This window comes from Macaca fascicularis, chromosome 7 (assembly GCF_037993035.2).
Source record: "Macaca fascicularis isolate 582-1 chromosome 7, T2T-MFA8v1.1".
Lineage (NCBI taxonomy): Eukaryota > Metazoa > Chordata > Mammalia > Primates > Cercopithecidae > Macaca > Macaca fascicularis.
The window spans coordinates 8440692-8460196 of record NC_088381.1 but is presented as its reverse complement, the minus strand read 5'-3'; the positions used below and the strand labels follow the sequence as shown (position 1 = coordinate 8460196).

The following is a 19505-nucleotide window of genomic DNA, read 5'->3' as shown; positions in this document are numbered from 1 at the left end:
ATCCAGGATTGGAATGGGCAGGTCACAGGGCCTGGGTATGTTTCTATTTTGGTGAACGCTGCCAGTCCTTTTTCTGACGTGGTTGTACCCAGTTACACTCCCACCTGCAAATAGGAGTTTCATTTGCTGTACATCCTTGCTCATAACTGGTGGTGTCAGTCATTTTAATTTGATTTCTGGTGGGTGCACAGTGGGATCCTCTGGTATGATTTTCAGCTCACTGAAGACTAACTGTTGAATATCTCTTTCGAATACTTGTCTTGTGCTTTTCGAAACCTTCTCTTGAAGTTTTTGTGCAAGTTTTTGCTCTTTTTTCTGTTGCATTTTCTTTCTCTTAGTGCTTTGTAGGAGTTCTTTTTTTTTTGAGACAGAGTCTGGCTCTGTCACCCAGGCTGGAGGGCTGTGGCGCCATCTCGGCTCACTGCAAGCTCCGCCTCCCGAGTTCACGCCATTCTCCTGCCTCAGCCTCCTGAGTAGCTGGGACTACAGGCGCCCGCCACCTCGCCTGGCTAATTTTTTGTATTTTTTAGTAGAGACGGGGTTTCACCATGTTAGCCAGGATGGTCTCGATCTCCTGACCTCGCGATCCACCCGCCTCGGCCTCCCAAAGTGTTGGGATTACATGTGTGAGCCACCATGCCTGGCCAGCAGTTCTTTATATAGTTAGTACCTGAGACCTTTGCTAGATGTACATATTACGAATATTTTCTCGCACTTTCTCACTTTCAGTGGTATCTTTTGATGAGAAGGCCCAGATTATCAATCTTTCTCTTTAAGGTTGAAGCTTCTTTGTGCCCTCTTTAGGAAATCCACGGATACCTAAGAACATGAAAACAACAGCATATTTATTTTTTCCAGTTTTCTTGTTTCCTAATATATGGTTTTAGGGTTATAAATAGCCTATTAAGCCTGCTTTGGCTGTAACCCACTATTTTTAAAAATTGTAGCAAAAAAACGCAGCATAAAATTTACCATCTTAACCATTTTTACATGTACAGTTCGGTAGTGTTAGGTAAATTCGTAATGTTGTGAAACAGATCTCCAGAACTTTTTCATCTTGCGAATCTGAAAATCTATACCCATTAAACAGCCAGGAGCCACCGTTCTGCTTTCCGACTCTGTGAATCTGACTACTCTAGGGACCTCAGTTAAGTGGAATCCTACAGCTTTTATCTTTTTGTGACTGGCTTATTTCGCTTAGTATAATGTCCTCAAGGTTTATCGGTGCTGTGTTGTGGGATAAGATTTCCTCCCTTTTTGAGGCTGAATGATATTCTGTGGTGTGAATAGACCACATTTTGTTTATCCATCATCCATTGATAGACATTGGGTGGCTTTTATTCCTTGGCCATGATGAATAGTGCTGCTGTGAACATGGCTGGCTGTCCAGCACCATTTTTGGATACATTGTATTTTTATTATTAATTAGTTCAAAATGTGTTTACTTTTAAAAATTTCTCCTTTGACATGTGGGTTATTTTAAAGTAGTCAATTTCCAAATGCCTCCATATTTTCTGGTTATATTTTTGTCATTTATTTCTAGCTTGTTTACACTGTAGTCAGGAACAGATTGTTTACAATGTTAACATTTTGAAATTTATTTACACTGGCTTTAGACTTGTCCACCATATGATTAATTTTGACAGAATATCCCATGTGCCCTTGTGTGTAGTTCCTTGGTTCAGTACTTTAGGTATATTCATGAGGAAAAATGGGTAATTGTGGTATTCAAATCTTATATTTCCATTCTTATTTTTACCTCTTTATTATATCACTTACTGAAAGAAGTGTGTTAAAGTATCCCACTGTTCATAATGTCTATTTATGTCTAATAGGCATAAATTTCATGTCTAATGCTTTAGATTTGTCTTATTATAGTCCTGTCAATTCTCCCTTTATAAATTTTGAGTGCATTTAACTAGATACATATAAATTTAGAATTTATTTCTAGTAGGTTGCCTTTTTTTTTTTTTTTTTTTTTTGAGACGGAGTCTCGCTATGTCGCCCAGGGTGGAGTGCAGTGGCTGCATCTCAGCTCACTGCAAGCTCCGCCTCCCGGGTTTTTACGCCATTCTCCTGCCTCAGCCTCCCGAGTAGCCGGGACTACAGGCGCCCACCACCTCGCCCAGCTAGTTTTTTGTATTTTTTAGTAGAGACGGGGTTTCACCGTGTTAGCCAGGATGGTCTCCAACTCCTGACCTCGTGATCCGCCCGTCTCGGCCTCCCAAAGTGCTGGGATTACAGGCTTGAGCCACCGCGCCCGGCCAGGTTGCCCTTTTTAATTATGAATTCTTTCTTTTCTGTAAGAATGCTTCTCTTCGTAAAATCTAGTTTGTCTAATTACCAATATAAGTATATAAACTTTCTTTTTTAACTTACTGCTTTAGAATAGTTTTAGATTCACAGAGATGTTGCAAAGATAGTAGAGAGAGTTCCCATACATTGTGTAGCTACTTTTCCTTATTGTTAACATCTCACATTAGTATGGTACATCTGTTGTAATTAATGAACCAGTGCCAACACATTATTCTTAACTGAAGTCCATACTTCATTCACATTTTCATAGTTTTCATCGAATGTCCTTTTGCTGTTCCAGGATTCCATCAAGAGATGGTTTTGAGTTCCGTTATCATGTCGCTTTAGGTGCTTTTAGACTGTGACAGTTCCTCTGACCTCTCTTGTTTCTGATGACCTTGACAGTTTTGAAGAGTACTGGTCAGGTATTTCATAGAATATCCTTCAATCTGAGTTTGGTTGACACTTTTCCCATGGTTCAATAGGGGTTATGGGCTTTGGGGCAGAATATCCCGTCTGAAAAAGTGCCATTCTTATCCTTCCAAATGAGGGGCGCATAATTTATCACTGTTGATGTTACCCGCAATCGTCATAACACTCATCTCCATGAGGGGACAGTATCTACACCAATTATTTGCAGTTCTTTCTGCACAGGGAGATTGGTCTATTCTCACTCATTTATTTTCTCATTCATTTATTTGTATCTGCGTGGACTCATGGATATTCATTTTATACTTCGGGTTATAAACCAGTAATGCATTGTTAATTTTGTTATTCAGATAGTTCCAGCTTTTGCCCTTTCCTAAGAGAGTGGACTCACTCCTCTGTGTTGTTTCAACTCTACGAATTTGGGCCCTCAAGTTCTTGTTGCCTTATTAGCCATAAATTGCAATTTCTTATTTCCCCAGTCCTCCGAGACTCCTGAAAGTTCTGCTTAGCACTATTGACCCTTAACCACTACTTTCTTTCTGTGTGTGTTTTTAGCCTTTTGTCTTCCATCCCTCACGAATCCCCAAATGCCTTGATGAGAAAAGCAGCACAGAATGCTGAGCTAATTTCTGGGTAATTATCTACTTGTCATGATCTCAGCCCCTCAGTCCTAGCTGCCTTGGTAGCTCTCTGATGTTTCCACAGAGATCATTTAAGAAATTTTTGTCAAGAGTTTCTAGTTGTTCTTGGTGAGAGGATTAGTCTGACACAAGCTAGTGCATCATAGCAGGCAGTGGAATTCTTCAGACATAATTTTATTTTTACTTCTCCCACTATGTCATGGTTGATGGTTCCTCATATTTTAATATCTGATGCTTTGCACCCATACAGCAACTATCCTGAGTAATGAAGATGTTATGTCATATAGGAAAGTGAGTCATTCTTTGCATTTCATTCATTTATGCCCTTAGTCACAAGGGCTTTAGCAAAGAATTGGCTTCCACTCTCTCTTTAAGGTAAGGAAATAAATAATGACCTTGGAAGATAGTATTCATCATAAAAGCATTTGATGAAAGGAGCAATTGGAGTGAACTACGTAAAATAGGCTTTTCAGTCTAATGGGACAGTGTAATTATTGGTGCAGATTTCTAGTTAGGCCTTAAAGAAATTAAGCCTCCCTCTATGGTTAATAATGGACTTGGGTAAGAAGATTGCTTCAGAGATTAGGTTTGTGATTCACATTAGCATATCTGGCAGTGAAAGCGTACCTTTGTCAATCAAGCAGGATATGTAAGATCTTTGTGTATGCTTTTGCTCAACTTCACTGCTGCCATCCCTGAACCTGACTTGATATTTTTACATCCCCTTCAAGTCTGCATCCTAGTTTTGTGTCATCTACAGTTCTGAAGAGCTGCCGTGTGCTTTCTCATCATCCAGGGTTGAAAAGAGCCAGATTGTTGGAGAATCCCCACAGACTGACAGTTTTCCCTGAATCGATGCCTGCTCAGTGTGCTCATGCAGGTAACTCCTACTCCATCTCACTTTGCTACATGTAGCTCACATATTTCAGATGATTCACAAGAACATTGGGAAGGACCTGCTAAAATTCTGCTTTGCTACAGTCCAGATATTCTCTCTTCCAGATCTCCCTTAACTTCCTTTGCAGATTCTGTATCGGAGAAATGAGGCTAATTTCACAAACTTCCTCTTACTGAATTCATTTTTAGCTCTAATAATTACCACTTTTCTTAGACGTGATCTCCAAACAATCCTTTAATAAATGCATTTTAGAACTGCACTGTCCATAATGGCAGCTACTTGATACATGTGGCCATTTAAATTTAATTTAAATGAATTAAAATGAAGCAAACAAAAAATGCAGTTTCTCTGTTGAACTAACCATGTTTCAAGTGTTCAACGCCTGCCATGTTGGACAGTGCGGATAGAACACTTCTATCATTGCAGAAATTTCTGTTGAACAGAGCTGTTCGAAAACCTTGTTTTAGAATCAGATTTGAGCTCACCCATCTGCAGATTACTCAGTCATCATTTTACTGTATTTTTTTTTTTAAAGAGACAGGGTCTCACTGTTAGCCAGGCTGGAGTGCAGTAGTGCCATCATAGCTCACTGCAGCCTTGAACTCCTGAGCTCAAGTGATCCTCCTGCCTGTCTCCCGAGTAGTTGGGACTACAGGTACATGCCACCAGGCCTGGACATTATTTGTGTCTTTAAGAAACATTTACATGTGTTTTTTCCTGTCATCTCTCTTTTTCTCCATTTCCTCCAAAATCACCTTCGAAGGTAACGCCATTTCTGTATTGCCTAAATCAGTCTAAAGTGTGGGTGTTGGATGTGGACTTTTTTTTTGGTTTCTAATGAGGCTGTGTTGCAGATGAGTGAAGCCACCTTTGGCATTCTAGAATTTGTGCCTGAAGAACATCGCTTTCTGTCTTGATGATGTTTACATGACTGCTACGATTGTTAAGGGAAATAAGGAGAAATGAATGGGATCCACATTGCCTGACCAGGATACCTGTTTCTGAGTGCTCTTGGAGGTGAGAGGCCTGCTCTTGGAGAATCAGCCATCAAGCTGTCTTTTCCAGAGTGGTGTTGTCCAGGGCAGTTGCAGAGTGAGCACACTGTACAATGAGTGTCTGGGGTCCTTCATTCATTTCTTTACAGCATCTTTAGTAATAAAATTCCAGTGTTAAGAGACAAAAAAAAAAAAAAAAAAAATGTGCCCAGCTCTCCTGGGGTTGACAATCTCAGCGGCTAAATCCCATCCCAAGGGGGCAGCCCCTCTCCTGTCTGTGGTGTGCCTGCTGCCCCCCAGGAGCCACGCTCACCAGTTTCGTCAGCTGGTGGTTGATAAGGGGCAGAGAATCTTTTAGGACCCAGATCCTGGAAATCATTGTTAATGGAGAGCCTATTATCAAGTCAGGAAGAAGAAAAATCATTGTTAGTTGAGTGAACACATTTTAAAAAATGATGAAGTGTTCGTCAGGCACTTGGGATTTCTTGCTCTTATGCTAATAGGATTTTTGAAAATCCACCCACTGTTTGGAAACTTGCTTGCTCAGTGACAACTGCATCCGAATAGCACATCATGAGCCAGGTGTGTGGGGGCACAAGAGTGAAGGGAGTACTGGAGGAAGTCGCTCTGGGCCAGGAGGCGGGGACCCTGGCCACCAGCTGTGTGACCCAGGACAGGTCCTTGTAGTGCTGGGTCTTGGTTTCGGCCACTGCCTCCCCAATCCCCAGCTTCCCAGAATTATTGTGAGAAACTGTGCATGTTTCTGCAGAAGGTGGGTTAACATATCTACCTCTGGTTGGCTGGGCACAGTGGCTCACGCCTCTAATCCCAGCACTTTGGGAGGCCGAGGCGGGCGGATCACAAGGTCAAGAGATCGAGACCATCCTGGCCAACATGGTGAAACCTGTCTCCACTAAAAATACAAAAATTAGCTGGGCGTTGTGCTACTTGGGAGGCTGAGACAGGAGAATCGCTTGAACCAGGGAGTCGAAGGTTGCAGTGAGCTGAGATGGCGCCACTGCACTCCAGCCTGGAGACAGAGCGAGACTCAGTCTCAAAAAAAAAAAAAAAAAAAAAAAAAAAAGTCATATCTACCTCTGGTCAACACAGGAATGAGGTGAGCTTTTATTATCCCCTTTGATAGACAAAGCAGTGGAGGTTAATGAGCATCGTGTCATGAGGAAGCACAAATTCACGCTTACGATTTCTGTGGAAAGACCCCTCACTTCCTGGTCCTGATATTCTCTGTGGGACCTTTGGTGAGTCAGGGAAGGCCTCCTAGTGTGGAGACGACAGTCCCAGCCTCTGACATGCAGGAGTGTGGGGACTAAGTGACACTGGCAGTATGCTGCACAAGTGCAGACTGGATTGTTAGGAGGGAGGGTTAGAAATCAAGAGTCCGTGGAAAACTGGGAACAGCTGGCTGGCTCTTCAGAAGGGAGCCATTATTTTGTGCACCTTGTAACTCAGGCAGTGAGCCTGGTGGGGAGAGAGAAATGACTGCTCTTTTTTTTCCTGTGCATGTGTCTCCCCCTGTGAATGTGTTACTGGGTGCAGGTGTCTCCTCTGATGGTCTCTGGGCTTTTCTCTCCCCTCCCTTCCTTCGTTGCCTATTTCTCCTTTGCTCTTCTGTCTCCATTTCTCTCTGCCTACATTTCATCTCTTTTTGTTCCTTCTTCCTTCCTTTTTTATCTTCAAATTTTAACCTGTTCCTTTCATCAAATGATACTTATTCAATACATGCGGTGAGTTATATTTTTGTTTCTAAGAAAGCTGATCAACATGACTGTGTAAGTTCAGGCTGTGAAAAGACAACAATGATGACAGCCAGGCAGAGCTTTGGAGGAAGGAGGTTTGGGTCCTGGGTCCCCCTGATTCGGTGGGTGTCTGTGCATAGAGTGGTGCCTGCCTGCTTGAGGATAGGAGGCTTTGCACTTTGAGGCCCTTGCTCCCTGGTCTGGGGCATCTGAAGGGCTATGGTGGGAAGAGGGTGAGAACCAGGCCAGATGCACCTGGAGCTCGCTGCTCGCACTTCTGGGAGGTTCCCTCTTATTTTCTCTATTTTAATTTCTCCATTTTCTCTTTTCTCTCTTTCTGGAATTCGTATCTATCTGATTTTTTTACCTCTTCATTCTATCTTTGAAGTCTCTCTTTTCTTTCATATTTTTCCATCTTCTTTTCTTTTCTTTTTTTTGAGACGGAATCTCTCTCTCTTGCCCACCGCAACCTCTACCTCCTGGGTTCAAGCGATTCTCCTGCTTCAGCCTCTGGAGTAGCTGGGATTACAGGAGCCCGCCACTGCGCCCGGCTAATTTTTGTATTTTTAATAGAGACGGCATTTCACCATGTTGGCCAGGATGATCTTGAACTCCTGACCTCAAGTGATCCGTCCACCCTGGCCTCCCAGAGTGCTGGGGTTATAGGCGTGCACCAGTGTGCCCAGCACCATATTCTTTTCTTTCTGTTCTGTTTTCTGGGATAGTTCAATGACTTTAAATACCTGTATTGAAATGTTTATGCTTGCTTTTACTTTGACTCCCTGAGGGCTCTTTGTATGCTTTCATTATTTCTTATTTTGTAGCACTGTATCTTTGTGTTTCTGAAGCGATGTCTTCTTTTATTTATTTAAAGGTATTAATTTGTTATTTTGTTTATTTTTTGACAATTACTTCTGTTTCCTTCACTCTCTTTTTTCCTTTGCTGTCCTTGCACTTGCTTGCGTGGATTGCCGTCTTCCTGTTTGAGACCTTCCTCCCAGATCTGAGCCGTGCTTGTCAATTCCCATTGACAAGTGAAGCTCTGAAAATTGACTAGAGTCTCTGCAACTGTGGCTGCACGTTAGCATCACCTGGAAGCATTAAAAACTACTTCTCCTGGGGGATTGTCCTGGGCCATTGGATAAAGATCTGTTGAAGTGGGGTCTACGTATTGATAGGTTGATAAATAGAGATATTGATGGAGATGGGTAGAAATACAGAGTTTCACTCCTCAGCAGTTCTAATGTGCAACCAGGGCTGAGCGTTGTGTAGTCTTGGGTGACAGTGCCGGGCCTCTCGAGAGTTGCTGTAATTACCGTGAGTGAAACCACGCTGCGTTTCACTGCACTGGGTGCCTGGAAGACTTTGATTGCATCCATGATTCTCTTTCTGTGCCTTTGGCAAATTGCAGATTGGGAGGAATTATATATCCCTACAGAGACTGTTCAGTGAATGAAGTTTCAGGGACCTACGAGCAAGAAGGATGAACTGGCGTCCCGGGCGGGGCTGGCTGTCCTTCTGCCAGAGGAGTCAGCAGTGCTGGGACAGGAAGCACGGGAAGGGCAGCTGTGCAGAGCCGGATCCAGGAGGGGCCACCTGGTGGCAGGTGTGGTCACAGAGCAGCCCCTGGCTAGGGATGGAGCTGGAGCTGCCAGGGAAGCTTAGAGGCCAGGTAACTTGGCTGTTGGGCTCTCACGAAGCCAACTGTTCATCTCCCAAGCTCTGAGAAAACAGTGGAGTCCAGGAGTGACAGGATATGGTAGCTCCATAAGGAGGAGGAACCTGCAGTTGGAGAGGGCAGCGAGGAGGGGCAACACCAGGAGGCCCATGAGTGATCCTCTGCACCCGAGAGAGGTGGCCGGAACTGGGCCCCCACTTGCTGCGGGTGACCTTGCACCTGCCACATGTGCTCTTGGAGCTTTGGCTTCTGTAACTGGGAAATGAGGATCCTGACCATCTCTGCCAAGCCGGGAGGAGATGGGCTGATGTGTGTTGTGAGACAGTAGAGACCGGGGCATAGGAGGCAAATTGACTCTCAGAGTTTATGGTATAACCTTCTTCCATGCTGTAGGAATCAGGTTTGCCCCTAAACCTGCAGACTGGCTAAGGCCAGGGCTGGAAAGAGAATAAAGCAAGCAGAGGACAGGGCACGCTGCAGGCCGGCCCCTCACCCCCAGTGACTTGTGCTCTTGGAGTGAGGACCCAGGAGGGTGTCGCCTGCCTGTGTGTGTCTCTCCCTTTCCCCCTCCTGTCCTGTGGGGCTGGGCCTAACACGGCCATTCTTCGAAGGAGGAAAGTGGCCTTTTGCATTCCCTGTTCGGTGCGTTACTTCTTGTCACTTATTTTTGATTAAGGATATTATAGTTAGGCAGAAATTATTTGCATTTTCTTTGTAAATCATCTGAAGAATTGTGCAACACAGGAGTACATTCTGGAAGAAAATTCAGACATCACAGATAAAGCGGGGCTCTCCCTTGGCTGCATCTACAACCTTCCTCTCCCTAGAGAACTGCTCTGTGGTTGGTGTTTTCCTCCATTATCTTATATGTATGCGTGTGTAGATGTACACGGCTGTGTTTTGTTTTTATGCACATAGAAGGTATCTCAGTCTGTGCATTTTTTCTGCTGCCGGAGTTGTTCAGACACGGTATCGTGGAGAACCACATGACTGTACATACAGGTCTGTCTTAGAGATCCGCCTCATTTGTTTTAACCGCTGCGGAGACTTCCAGGGACCGTGTGTACAGTACTAGATACTGTTTAATGAACACTTTCCTACCGATGAACATTTAGGTTGTTTCCTAATGTTTGCTATCACAAACAGCGATGCTATGCTGGTGGGTTAATGCTTCTCTAGGGGAGAGAGCAAGAAGCGGAAGTGCTGGCTGTCGTCTGCATTCTGCAGTTTACCAAATACTGTCAGGTTCCCTTCCCAAATGGCTACAGAGTGGTTCGGTCCCGGCAGTGTCATCAGTTCCCGACATTATAACTTTGCTGATGTGATGGGGAGAAAACGTCCGTTTTATTTTGTCATTTCCTGGATTATTTGCGAAGTCAGGTATATTTGCCTGTGTTTACTGGCACGTGTATTTTCTCTTTGGTCAATTTCCCCTTTGTAATTTTTGCTCAGTTTCCCATGGGGTTAATTGTCTTTTTATTATTGATATCTAGGAGGGTCTTTTTGGTGTTCATGTGAGCGTTTGGGTGTGTGGGTATACAAGCAAAAAAGGTTTAATACGTCCCGGATGCTTATTCTCTGGTACATTTACTTCGACTGTTTTCCATTCCGTTTTAGGTGTTTTTGTTTTTTTGTTTTTTTCCCCCTCATCCAGGTTTAAACATTGTTTATTGTTGGAGCTAAATAATTCACTTTATTTAGGGATTATAAGAAAATGTAGAAAGGAAATTTGCATTCTTTTCATTTTTCTTAGTATTATGAAAGTCATTTCTTTTTTAAAAATACCAGTCTATTGAGGTAAGATTGCCATACAAAAGCTGTACGTATCTATTTATTTTTATTTTTTTTTCCAGTGATTTTTTTTCAATATATTTAAAACTGGCCGGGCGCAGTGGCTCACGCCTGTCATCCCAGCACTTTGGGAGGCCGAGGCGGGTGGATCACCTGAGGTCAGGAGTTCGAGGCCAGCCTGACCAACATGTTGAAACCCCGTCTCTACTAAAAATACAAAAAAATTAGCTGGGTGTGGTGGCGGGCACCTGTAATCCCAACTACTCAGGAGGCTCGGGCAGGAGAATTGCTTGAACCCCGGAGGCGGAGGTTGCAGTGAGCCGAAATCATGCCATTGTTCTCCAGCCTGGGCAACAAGAGTGAGACTCTGTCTCAAAAAACAAAAAACAAAACCAACATCCTCCCAAATAACCCCCAAACAAACAAGCAACCAGATTAAATAAAATTTACAGTGAATATACCCAGCAAACATCTGTATGTGCAATTAAATACTGTCTGTTACTGCGGCATGAACCTCAAACAATATGTAAGTGTGTTCTGCAGGGGGGTCGGGGGAGTCCCAAGTTTTAACTCTGTGGGGTCTAGGAAGACAAGATGGGGAAGTGAGAGAATGGGGAACTGAATTTTGTTTATCTTAATTCTGTCCATATACATATATTCATAAAGACCAAGAAAGAAAAGCAAGCTTGGGATGTTAAGGTAATAGGAGAATAGGAGAGTGTGGAACTTTCCCAATTCTGACTGACCAAAAACTATGAAAGAAATTAATTTTATGGTGGGAGAAAAGATTTTAAAACTATTTTATTTAAAAAAAAGAGGATGGGGGCTGGGTACAGTGGTTCATGCCTGTAATCCCAGCACTTTGGGAGGCCAAGGCAGGTGGATCACCTGAGGTCAGGAGTTTGAGACCAGCCTGGCCAACATGGTGAAACCCCGTCTCTACTAAAACTACAAAATTTAGCTGGGCGTGGTGGTGCGCCCCTGTAGTGCCAGCTGCTTGGGAGGCTGAGGCAGGAGAACCACTTGAACCCAGGAGCCAAAGGTTGCAGTGAGCCAAGATCGTGCCACTGCACTGCAAAAAGCTGTACATATTTAATGTACAACTTTGTGAGTCTGGAGCTAAGCCAACCCTGTGAAACCATTGCCGCAGTGTGTGCTTTAAACAGATCCGTCACCTGCTCACCTTTTCTCCTGCCTACTTTATTTATGATGTTGATGATTTGTAATGAGAAACTGAACAGAAGATCCACCTTCTCAGCAGATTTTTAACTGTACAATACAGTGTTGTATTAGCTGTAGGCACTGTGCTTTACAGTAAATCTCCAGAACTTACTCAGCGCGGATAGCTGACACCGCGTACCCTCGGCCCAGCATCTTTCCACTTCCCCTACCCCCAGCTCCTGGAAACTCCTGTTCTACTCTCTGCTTCTGTGAGTTGACTTTTTAAGATTCCGCATATAAGTGAGATCATGCGGTATTTATCTTTCTGTGCCTGGCCTATTTTACTTCATGTCCTCCAGGTTCATCCATGTGGCTGTAAATGGCAGGATTTCCTTCTTTTTAAAAGCTGAATAACACTCCATTGTAAGTATATACCACGTTTTCTTTATCTGTTCATCCCTCAGAGGACATTTAGATTATTCACATATCTTGGGTATTGTGAATAATGCTGCAGTGAGCGTGGGAGCGCAGGCTTCTTTCTGAAATACCGATTTCAGTTCCTTTGGATGTATGCCCAGCAGTAGGATTGCTGGGTCATGCGGAAGTTCTATTTTTAATTTTTTGAGGAACCTCCGTACTATTTTCCATAATAGTGATACCAATTTATATTCCTATCAACAGTGTACAAGGATTTTCTTTTCTGCACACCCTCAGCAACGCTTCTTATCTTTCATCTTTTTGATACTAGCCATTCTTACAGGTAACGGTGTGGTTTGCATTTCCCCCATTGGTCTTTTCCTTGGTGATTTTTTATTGTCTTATTTAAAGAGGACTTCCTTACCCTGAGTATCTAACATTTTAGAGTCACCTATTTTACAATGAGTCTTTAGTCCTCTTGAAATTTATTTTTGTGAATAGCATAACTCAGGGATATACATAGCTTTTAAAAAATGAGTTGCGAAGTTTATAACCCATTCCCCTCACCAACTGATTTGAAATGCTACCTTTATCATGTGGTAAATTATTATAGATGATGAGTTGTTTTGGACTCTGTTCTGCTGGTCTATTTGTATATTCTTGTGGAATAAAAAATTATATGGTTTTATTTTTATATCCTTCATTGTTCTTCTAGAGTGTTTCTGCAGTTGTTTCCTCTGCCATCTGAATTTTATCATTCTCATTGGAGGTTCTTTTGGAATTGTACTGACTTTCTAAGTTGATTTGGACCAAATTAAAATGCTTAAAATAGAAATATTTATGATATTAAAATACAGTATTATTTGTTTTTATCCGGGAATACAGTGTATTTTTTCATGAAAGTTTTTTACATTTTTGTTATGTTCATTCCCTAGATGCTTTATAGTTTTGTTGCTATTGTGTATGAGATATTTTTTATTACTACATTTTCTATTTGGTTGTTGCTGGTGCTTAGGAGAGCCATTGATGCATATGTTAAACTCACACCTGTCCACCTTGCTAAACCTTTTTCTTAATTCTAATAACTTGTCCGTTGATTCTCTTGGTTTTCTATAAATACAGGAATATTGTCTGAAAAAAAGCCTCCTTCTTCCCTTCTTCCTTCTCAAACTGTACACCTCTTGAGATGCCTCTTCATGTTTGTACTTCTAGCTAGGATAGCCAGTCCCAGACTGAAAGGTGACAGTGATAGCAGCCTTCCTAATCTTGGCCCTAAATTTGCAGGGGATGCTTTTATGGGGTACTATAAAATGAGATGTTTTGCTGTGCTTGGCTGATAAATATCCTTTACCAAGTTAAGGGAGTTTGCTTCTTGGTTTACCTTTTAAGGTTTATTTTAAATCAGGAATGGGTTGTGGAATTTCAAACTCTTTTTGAAGTCCTTATACTTTTTTCCTTTTTTTTTTTTTTTTTTTTTCTGAGATGGAGTCTTGCTGTTGCCCAGGCTGGAGTGCAGTGGTGCGATCTGGGCTCACTGCAAGCTCCGCCTCTCAGGTTCAAGCGATTCTCCTGCCTCAGCCTCCTGGGTAGCTGGGATTACCGACCTCAAGTGATCCACCTGCCTCAGCCTCCCAAAGTGCTGGGATTATAGGCATGAGCCACTGCACTTGGCCCCATTTTATACCTTTTTCGTGGAAGTAAACATTTTCTAATTCACAATAAAAGAGAAAAAAGTATAATAAACACAACATACCCATTGTTATATTTGCTTAGTTTTTGTTGTTAGCGTTTTATTATATTTGCTACTTCTTTTGTTTTTGTTGATTTTTTTTTTTTTTAAGATGGAGTCTCACTCTGTCACCCAGGCTGGAGTGCGGTGGTGCAATCTCAGCTCACTGCAACCTCCACCTCTCAGGTTCAAGTGATTCTCCTGCCTCAGCCTCCTGGGTAGCTGGGATTACCAGCATGTGCCACCATGCCCGTCTAATTTTTGTATTTTTAGTAGAGACGGGGTTTCACCATGTCGGCCAGGCTGGTCTCGAACTCCTGACTTCAAGTGATCCACCCGCCTCAGTCTCCCAAAGTGCTAGGATTACAGGCACAAGCCACTGCGCCCGGCCTTTTTTGCTGAAGTTTTAAAAGTTGTAGCCATCATTATTTGGCCGTACAAGTTCAGCATGCACCTTAAAAATCAGCACATCTTCCTACATTTCCATAAGACCATTATCATAGTAACAACGTTCACAGTAATTCATTGATAACATTTCATACCCAATCTATGGTAAACACTCTTCAGTTGTTACCAGAATGTCCTCTACAGCTGGTTTCTTTACCAGGGCCCGGTCACTGCGCAGACAGCACTGTGGGCCCTGATGTCTCCACGCCTTCTCTAACTGGAACGCACCCTCTTTCCTTTTGTTCTATTACACCTTTCTGTTGCAGAGACTCACCTGGACCAGCTGTCCTGCATCAAATCCCATCTTCAGCGTTCGTGACCAGCTGTCCTGCATCAAATCCCATCTTCAGCGTTCGTCCAATTGCTTTCTGGGCTAGCATTTAACTTTTCCCTGTAGCTCTCGCGCTTCTTGTCAACGGGAATGTCAGTCCAAAGGCTTGTGTGTTTCTGCTGTGGAACAACAGCAGGATCTCACAGGAAGAGAATTTTTCTTCCTGTTTGTAGGCAGTGTCAGCAAAAGGGCAGGTTTGTTCAGGCTGCAAGTCTGCTGGGGTAGCTCTGCCTGACATGTTTATTCTGAGACCTAAACCAGAGGGTAGGGGCTCCATGGGGCTCGCGTTGCCCGCAGTGAGTCAGAGGAACACAGGCGGAGCGGATGGAAGCAGGAGATGGCCTGAGATGTAGCCTCGGGACTTGCAGGTGGACGGTTCACATTCCACTGGTGAGTATCAGTGGAGTGGGCAGTCTGCTTGTCTCATGGAGGAGGAAGGAGTATTTGCTGAATGATTAAGTCCAACCCACCAAAGCATGTTTAGATTCAGACTAAAAGTTCTTGGGCAAGAATACTTCATAAGTGGTGGTGTGTGCATTTTATTGCAACATGTCACAATTCACATGTAATACGTGGTTGTCTCATTAGCAACTGATCTGACTAGTTACTATTTATTAATAAGATGCTGTGCTGAACTGAACCTCTGTTTGCCTCAAAAGGGGAAAGCACCAGGTTCAAGGCTGAAGAAGAGACCCAGAGCCAGGAAACAAGACTTGGGATTTTTTTTTTTTTTTTTTTTTTTTGAGACAGAGTCTTGCTCTATCGCCCAGGCTGGAGTGCAGTGGCGCAGTCTCAGCTCACTGCAATCCCCGCCTCTGTGTTCAAGCAATTTTCCTGCTTCAGCCTCCCGAGAAGCTGGGACCACAGGCACATGCCACTCTGCCCAGCTAATTTTTTGTATTTTTACTAGAGACAGAGTTTCACTGTGTTAGCCAGGATGGTCTTGATTCCTAACCTTGTGATCTGCCCGCCTTGGCCTCCCAAAGTGTTGGGATTACAGGTGTGAGCCACCGTGCCTGGCCAAGACTTGGGATTTTATTAGGGGCCTGCATACAGGGGAGATGGGTGGTGGCAGGTTGGATTGGAGAACTGCCTTACATACAGAAATCGTCCAGTGATGGGCCCGGCGTGGTGGCTCATGCCTGTAATCCCAGCACTTTGGGAGGCCAAGGTGGGCAGATCACCTGACGTCAGGAGTTCGAGGCCAGCCTGGCCAACATGGTGAAACCCCATCTCTGCAAAAATACAAAAATTAGCCAGGTGTGGTGGTGGGTGCCTGTAATCCCAGCTACTCGGGAGGCTGAAGCAGGAGAATTGCTTGAACCTGGGAGGCAGAGGTTGCAGTGAGCCAAGACTGTGCCACTGCACTCCAGCCTGGGAAACAAAGTGAGACTCTGACTCAAAAAAGAAAAGAAAAGAAAAGAAAAGGTCCAGTGATGGTGGACTGGCTGACGTACCGGCCTTCCTCCAGTCTTGTGGCAGTGGCCTGGGCAGGAAAGCTGCAACTTCTTGCCAACTTTATGCAGTTTATTTAGCATTTCTGCTTAACACCTTCCACTTAACGACCCCTACCTAGCAATCTTCATTTACCCCAAAACTCAGGGCCTCAGTGCCCTGTATGGCCCTTGTTCCATAGGATGGGCCAGGGGCTCAGATGCTCCTCATAGACAAGGAACGAATCTCTGGGTTGGCTGCATCTGATTCCACAGCTCGGAACACACACTCAGGTGCGTCTGCCATACAGGGTCATTCTGAGGGTAGGCTTCAGTTATCACTATCAGGTGTGTTTACCCTACAGCTGGTGACAGCTTGAGTCTCCTTTTATAAAGTTTCTTGTGCTTGAGACTGACAAGAAATCTGTGGCTAGTTCTTTGGCACCACATGTATGGGTGGCCAGTTAACCCTCTGTTATCCATCGGTGATCCTGGCCTGAATCTGTTAATTCATTCGTTGTTGCAAATTGGTGATTTCACACTTCTCTCATACTGTTTTCATTTACTAGCTGGTATTCTTCTGTAAAGAAGAGATTTTCCTCATCACCTGGAGCTGTTAGACCACCCTGAAATACAGTATCGTTAAGACAGAACAGGCCAGGAGTGGTGGCTCACGCCTGTAATCCCAGCACTTTGGGAGGCCGAGGCCATCCTGGTTAACATGGTGAAACCCCGTCTCTACTAAAAATACAAAAAAATTATCCAGGCATGGTGGCGGGTGCCTGTAGACCCAGCTACTCGGGAGGCTGAGGCAGGAGAATGGCGTGAACCCAGGAGGCGGAGCTTGCAGTGAGCCAAGATCGCGCCACTGCCCTCCCAGCCTGGGCGACAGAGCAAGACTCTATCTCAAACAAAAAACAAATCTTTATTTCTCTTCAATTATTAATTTGCAGAATAGGAAGTTGGCAGTAGCCAATTTTAATGGTATGATATATTCTCAGGGCGTGCCATCTTCCCCTTTATGATGTAAACCATTTTGGTCATGATGTGTTAGTTTTTAATGCTAACACTGAACTATTTGTTAAAGTTTGAGGTAAGATCTTTGCCTCTCATGTTGGAGACTAGTTTGTGCTTATCCTTTCATAGAATAAGTTGCTTCAGCTTTCCATCTTTTTCTGAGATGTGACGTTGCAAAGATCTATTCCTTGAAAATGTAATAACACTTATTTGTCAATTCATCTGGGTCTGGCTTTTATTAGGTTACCTTGTTATTTTAAGATATCTTCTATAGCTAATTCAGTTTTTCTACTTATTGAGCCAATTGTGGTAATTTATATTTTCTAAGAAAATCTTACATTTCATTCAGTTAGATTTGCAAATTTATTGGCATAAAGTTCTGAAACGTATTATCTTATTTTATAAATATTTCTGCATCTGTAATTATGGTCTTCTTTTCAGTTCTGATGTTTGTGTTTTCTTTTTCTTGATTTGCTTATGGTATGTATTCTTTTTATACTGGGCCAACTTTCAGTTAATTTCCCTCCCCCCCGCCCCCCCCTCCGGCTCCCGGGTTCACGCCATTCTCGTGCCTCAGCCTCCCGAGTAGCTGGGACTACAGGCGCCGCCACCACGCCCGGCTAATTTGTTGTATTTTTAGTAGAGACGGGGTTTCACTGTGTTAACCAGAATGGTCTCGATCTCCTGACCTCATGATCCGCCTGCCTCGGCCTCCCAAAGTGCTGGGATTATAGGCATGAGCCACCGTGCCCAGTGTAGTCTTATATTTTTCTAATTCCTGCATTTTGATTTTCGCTTTCGTTTCTTAGACGTATTTTATACATTAATCCTCTTTTCGTTTTCTTTTTTTAATTTTAATTTTTAAATTCTGGGGTACATGTGCAGGATGCGCAGCTGGTTTATTAGGTAGGTAAACATGTACCATGGTGGTTTACTGCACCTATCAACCCATCACCTAGGTATTAAGCCCTGCATACATAAGCTGTTTTTCCTAATGTTCTCCCTCCCCACCACCCTACCCCTGACAGGCCCCAGTGTGTGTTGTTCCCCTCCCTGTGTCCATGTTTTCTCAGTGTTCAGCTCCCACTTATAAGTGAGAACATGTGGTGTTTGGTTTTCTGTTCGTTTGTTAGTTTGGTGAGGATAATGGCTTCCAGCTCCATCCATGTTTCTGCAAAGGATATGATATCATTCCTTTTTATGGCTGCATAGTATTCCGTGGCATATATGTACCACATTTTCTTTATCCAGTCTATCATTGGTGGGTATTTGGGTTGATTCCATGTCTTTGCTATTGTGAACAGTGCTGTAGTGAACATATGGATGCATGTATCTTTGTAACAGAATGATTTATTTTCCTTTGCGTCTCTAACCAGTAATGGGATCACTGGGTCAAATGGTATTTCTGGTTATAGATCTTTGAGGAGTCACCACACTGTCTTCCACAGTGGTTGGACTAACTTGCATTCCCGCCAACAGTGTAAAAGCATTCCTATTTCTCCACAACTTCGCCAGCATTTGTTGTTTCTTGACTTTTTAATAATCACCATTTTGACTGGTATGAGGTGGTATCTCATTGTGGTTTTGATTTGCATTTCTCTAATGATCAGTCATGTTGAGCTTTTTTTCATATGTTTGATGGCCACATAAATGTCTTCTTTTGAGAAGTGTCTGTTCATGTTCTTTGCCTGCTTTTTAATGGGGTTTTATTTCTTGTAAATTTGTTTAATTTCCTTGTAGATTCTTGATACTAGACCGTTGTCAGGTGGCTAGATTGCAAAAATTTTCTCCCACTCTGTAGGTTGCCTGTTTGCTCTGATGATAGTTTCTTTTGCGGTGCAGAAGCTCTTTAGTTTAATTAGATCCCATTTGTCAATTTTTGCTTTTGATGCAATTGCTTTTGGCAATTTTCTAATGAACTCTTTGCTAGTGCCATTGTCCTGAATGGCATTGCCTAGATTTTCTTCTAGAGTTGTTGTAGTTTTGGGTTTTACATTTAAGTCTTTAATCCATCTTGAGTTAATTTTTGTATGAGGTGTAATGGGGGGGTCCAGTTTCAATTTTCTGCATATAGCTAGCCACTTCTTCCAGCACCACTTATAAATAGGGAATCCTTTCCCCATTGCTTGTTTTTGTCAGGTTTGTTGAGGATGAGATGACATTAACCCACTTTTCTACCAAAAAAAAAAAAAAAAAATCCTCTGTGGTAAATGTGTGTGTATTTCCTAATGAGTACTAATTTGGCCAGATCCCCTAGTTGTGATATCCAATTTTTTGTTCATGTCTAAAAATACATCATTTACATTTTGAATGCTTTCTAAGCCTCAGTTATTTAAGAATTTCCCAGGTATGTCGTATTTTGTTTTGTTTTTGTTTTTTAACTATCTTTGTAGCAGTCTGGGTCCAGTCAGGTGATGGGAACCCCAGGAGGAGCATCATATTTAATAGAATTATTAGGTACGATGAGAGAGTAACTGTTAAGAGGT

The 19505-nt window shown here is 43.0% G+C and overlaps 1 protein-coding gene across 11 annotated transcripts in view; it reads left to right on the top strand.

Annotated features, from left to right (window-relative positions):
* The window catches only part of APBA2 (amyloid beta precursor protein binding family A member 2), a 240109-nt gene that overhangs the window by 126633 nt on the left and 93971 nt on the right, over positions 1-19505 (top strand). The window contains exon 3 of one of the 11 annotated variants that reach the window (XM_065547675.1): positions 4162-4245. The exons of the other annotated variants lie outside the window; for them this stretch is intronic. The gene's annotated coding sequence lies outside the window, so the exon portion shown is untranslated. The remainder of the gene's footprint in view (positions 1-4161; positions 4246-19505) is intronic. 11 annotated transcript variants of the gene reach the window in all.